The 5349-nt window shown below is 39.0% G+C and overlaps 1 long non-coding RNA gene across 1 annotated transcript; it reads right to left on the bottom strand.

Moving 5' to 3' along the window:
• Positions 1-984: 984 nt before the first annotated feature.
• Positions 985-5071, bottom strand: LOC138854596 (uncharacterized). Its single transcript, XR_011393774.1, has 2 exons — positions 1238-5071; positions 985-1201 (listed from the first exon to the last, which is right to left on the bottom strand). It is a non-coding gene; the product is annotated as an uncharacterized lncRNA (long non-coding RNA).
• Between the last annotated feature and the right edge of the window lie 278 nt (positions 5072-5349).

The raw sequence follows: 5349 nt of genomic DNA, 5'->3' as shown, positions 1-5349 counted from the left end.
TGCATGTGTGTTTGTGTGTGTGTTTGTGTGTGCATGTGTTTGTGTGTGCGTGTGTGTGTGTGTGTGTGTGTGTGTGTGTGTGTGTGTGTGTGTGTGTGTGTGTGTGTGTGTGTGTGTGTGTTGTGTGTATGTGTCTGTGTTGTGTATGTGTGTGTGTATGTGTGTGTTATATGTGTGTGTGTGCTGTGTGTGTGTATGTGTGTGTGCATGTTGTGTGTGTGTGTGTTGTGCGTGTGTGTGTGTGTGTGTGTGTGTGACTCAACAATCAATATTTGCACCAATAACTCACTACAGTTGTGACCGGGTGTGGAAGTGTGAATTGCTCATTACTCTAAAATTTGTTCATGATTGTAGCCATGTATAAACGCAAGTAACCATTCTTACAGTATTCATTACCTTTGTAACTTGTGAGTTCATTACCTTGTACCTAGTTCAGCCATCAAAACTTTGGGGCCCAGTCCCTGGACCCATTGTGTACCTCTATAATCTGTTAATACCTTTGTAACTTGTCATGATTGTGACTAGACCTACCTGGAGTTCATTACCTTTGTAAATTGTGAATTCATTACCTCTGTAACTTGCTCAGCCATCAAAACTTTGAGGCCCAGTCCCTGGACCCATTATGTACCTCTGTAATCTTTTGACTACCGCCCACAGGATGGGTATGGGGTGCATAATAAACATATTAAACTAAAAAATCCAGCCTGACAGACTTACCTTCAGTCATTGGGAAGCTCTAAACTCGTACTGATTATACAGCACCTGAGAAACAACAAATGATGTTTTTTATATATAAGATGATTCAGTAAAAACACAGCAACAAGGCAGGGTGACCCAAAAAAGAAGACACTTTGACCATCATTCACACCATCACTGTCTTGTCAGAGACACACAGATACACATCCTTAATAATTAAGTACTATTTGCAACTTTCCGTATTTAGAGCCCTTGGTTTACCTTCATGCTGCCTTAATAAAACACCGATAAAACAAGGATAATGTAATTACAAAACCGTTTATCCTAAAGTACACTAACTTACATTTACTGGTACATAAAACCTCTACGTATTAGAAAACACTTATTTGTCAACTAAAATACTAAACAATAATGACAAAAATTCGTAACTGATCAACAATTTGGAAAGGAAATATTTAGCGAGCATTTGTTTCATCGTGTACTTTTATAGTGGCCCAGGATGTACCTTTGTTAAGTGACTTTATAATGGTCCAAGATGTACCTTTGTCAGTATAATGGTACAGGATGTACCTTGTCAAGCAACTTTATAAAGGTACAGGATGTGCATTTGGGAGGTCATTGATGTAAATAAGAAAGAGTAGAGGACCTAGGACAAATATACATGAACCACAAACAATAAATACAACTACAGGCTGAGTACTGGAAGTCATGCCATTTATGAATACATACAAATGTCTTCCACTAAGATAAGATTTTATGTAAGTGAGAGAGTGTCCTCTGACCCCATAATGCTCTAGTTTTAGGTGCATGGTATTGTGGTCTACTGTATCAAATGCTTTCTGTAGGTCTATGAAGAGCCTCAGAGGATATTCATTTTTTTCAGTCGCTGTATATAGTAATTCGAGCATCTGAATAATTGATCGTTTGTGCTTTTATTCAGGTCTAAACTCAAACTGGCAAAGGTTCAGTATGTTATGGGTATGTATGTTATGAGTAGATTTGTTTATGGATTATTTTTTCGAAGATTTCAGAGAGCAAAGGAGAGTTAGATGTTATTCTGTAATTATTTAGTTCTGTATATATAGTTAAATAGTACTTTGAGGTGACCAGTGTTGTCTTGAGTATGGATGGCAAGGGTCACCCCGATCCTCAAGAGAGACAATCCTGCAGAACTAAATAACTACAGACCAATATTGAACTTGCCTTTGCTCTCTAAAATCTTCAAAAAAATAGTACATAAACAAATCTATTCCTACCTCCTATCCCATAACATACTGAACCCCTGCCACTTTGGGTTTAGGCTGAATAAAAGCACGAGTTAGATACTGGTCTGTTTTACCTCATGTTAATAATAGAGTAAATGAACTTAATTACGAACTAAAAAAATGTAAGATTGAGTTTATCATAAATTGATTGTATCATAAATTGTACTACCTCATACATTAATAACAGAGTGAAATATAGAATATTTGTATTCTACCACTGTAAAAGAACTAATTACGAACTTAGAAATGTAAGATTGTATCATGAATTGTACTACCTCAGATGCTCGAATTACTATATACTGCACAGCAACTGAAAAAATGAATATCCTCTGGGGCTCTTCACAGACCTATGGAAAGCATTTGATACAGTAGATCACTAAAACTAAAACTACTATATAACTGTCAGGGGCTACTACAAGTGCTATATAATTGTCAGTGACTACTACAAGTACAGTGGACGCTCAGTTAACGGCGGCATCAGCTAATGGCAAAATCAGTTAGCGGCACTTTTTGCATCAAAATACTGGCTCGGCTAACGCCCAAGAACTCAGTTAAGGGCATTCGTCCCAAACGTGCCCACGCGGCCTGAGCCGCGGCCACCCGTCCACTCCATGTAATGTGCCATTGTTTACAAGCCAGTGAGGATGATTCCACACGTACATGTGATATATTTTGTATTATTCCATTGTTGTTAGTGCTTGTAACTGCTAAATATGCCACCATGGGCCCAAAGAAAGCTTCTAGTGCCAGCCCTGTGGTAAAGAAGGAAAGAAGCACACTAGAATTCAAGAAAAAGCTCATAGCAAAGTACCAAAGTGGAGAAGGAAGAGAGGGGAGAATGTGCCTTCCGCAGTGATTCTACGATATGTACGATACTAAAGCAGCACGTATCGATAAAGGCTATAGTGCCAGCCAGTGATAAAGTGTAGAATTAACAGTGTAGCAACTAAGTTAAGCGAGTAAGCGACAGAAAAACGATACGAAAGTAACTCTCCAATGTTGTTGGATGTGTATAGGACCGCTGAACATATGCCACCCTGCTACATGTCTTCCACCACCCTAAACATCTGCCAGCATCTCCTCCATCAAACTAACTAATTAAACTAACATCTCCTCCAAGGTAAGTATAAAGGTAAATCTTTCTTTCTCCTTTCAACACACCGGCCATATCCCACCAAGGCGGGGTGGTCCAAAAGGAAAAACAAAAGTTTCTCCTTTCAAATTTAGTAATATATACAGGAGAAGGGGTTACTAGCCCCTTGCTCCCAGCATTTTAGTCGCCTCTTACAACACGCATGGCTTACGGAGGAAGAATTCTGTTCCACTTCCCCATGGAGATAAGAGGAAATAAACAAGAACAAGAACTAGAAAGAAAATAGAAGAAAACCCAGAGGGGTATGTATATATACGCTTTACATGTATGTGTAGTGTGACCTAAGTGTAAGTAGAAGTAACAAGATGTACCTGAAATCTTGCATGTTCATGAGACAGAAAAAAGGACACCAGCAATCCTACCATCATGTAAAACAATTACAGGCTTTCGTTTTACACTCACTTGGCAGGACGGTAGTACCTCCCTGGGCGGTTGCTGTCTACCAACCTACTACCTAGGATAAAGGTAAATATAAGTGTAAATATAAAAGAACCCCAATGGAAATAACTAAGTCACTGACTTTTTTGGGTTATCCTAGGTACTTTAAACACATGGTGCTATGTATGATAATCTATGTACGTAACTATTTGTGTATGCCTGAATAAACTTATTTATAAATTACAATGTAAATATTTCTTATTTATAAATTAAAATGTAAATATTTCTCATTTATAAATTATGTACATTAAGTGTGATAGTGGTGGTGGGTTCTGCTGCTGCCTCACCTCCACTACCACTATGTACGGATTCTCTCAGTGGCCATTATAAACCCAACAACACTTCCACCACTTACTCCTCACATACATTATGACATATTTTATTCATGTTAGAAAATATATCATGTTTCTATGTTATTAATAGTGTTTATTATGTCATATTAGATGAATTGTGAAAGATAAATAAGCCGCAGAGATGATACTAGCATCATACTGAAGCATAATAAACTCGCCTTCCTCTCGCCTCCTACCTGGCTTCTATACACCAGTGTGATGTTAAATGTTCATTTATCCATTTTATTAGTGTTTTATATTTATTTGTCATTTTTTTTGTATTTATATTTAATCTTTAAAAACAATATTTTTTTGTTAATACTTTTGGCTGTCTGAAACAATCAAGAAAACTGTTCTTATGAACAAGAAAATGACCTTATGATAAGAAATTAATTTGGTGAGCAGGAAAATAAGCTTGTATGCAGGACAATGACCTTGTGAGCAGGACAATGACAATGTTTACCTGGAGAGAGCTCTGGGGTTCAACACCCCCGTGGCCCAGCCCGTGACCAGGCCTCAGGGTGGATCATGGCCTGATCAACCATGCTGTTACTGCTGGCTGCACGCACCCCAACATACGAACTACAACCTGGCTGGTCAGGTACTGACTTTAGGTGCCTGTCCAGTGCCTGCTTGAAGACAGTCAGGGGTCTATTGGTAATCTCCCTTATGTATGCTGGGAGGCAGTTGAACAGACTTGGGCCCCTAACACTTATTGTGTTGTCTCTTAACATGCTAGTGACACCCCTGCTTTTCATTGGGGGGATGTTGCATCATCTGCCGAGTCTTTTGCTTTCATAGGGAGTGATTTTCTTGTGCAAGTTTGGTACTAATCCCTCTAGGATTTTCCGAGTGTATATAATTATGTATCTCTCTCACCTGTGTTCAAGGGAGTACAGGTTTAGGAACTTGAACCTTCCCAGTAATTGAGATGTTTTATCTCCATTATGCTCTGTACATTTTCTAGGTCAGCAATTTCACCTGCCTTGAAAGGTGCTATTAGTGTGCAGCAATATTCCAGCCTAGATAGAACTAGTGACCTGAAGAGTGTCATGTGAGGAGGACCTTGTAAGCAGGACAATGACCATTGTGAGCAAAAAATACTGACCTTGTGAGCAAAGACAGAGATGCATCTCTCAGTATGTTCTTAATATTCGACAGCATCCTACTGTCCACTGTCTTTACGAGCCAAGTGACAGTGACGGCTCGCCTCACAAGAGTAAATCTTGTTGGTCGCTGCTCACAGGAAGAAAATAACCAAGTCACCCAGGAGAAATAAACATGGCATGGTTTATAACCAGTTAGTGATGGAAGTTTGAGCCTTCACCCAGTAATCCAACTGGTGTGGGTCGCATCCTGAGGACAAAATTACTGTATTTCACAACTTATGATTTGTTTTATTTCAATGGTTCAGCATTGGATATAACTGGGAGAGCTACAGCCCACCCCACACCCCAAAATAACA

This window comes from Cherax quadricarinatus, chromosome 64 (assembly GCF_038502225.1).
Source record: "Cherax quadricarinatus isolate ZL_2023a chromosome 64, ASM3850222v1, whole genome shotgun sequence".
Taxonomy (NCBI): domain Eukaryota; kingdom Metazoa; phylum Arthropoda; class Malacostraca; order Decapoda; family Parastacidae; genus Cherax; species Cherax quadricarinatus.
This window is presented reverse-complemented; position numbering and strand designations above follow the sequence as displayed.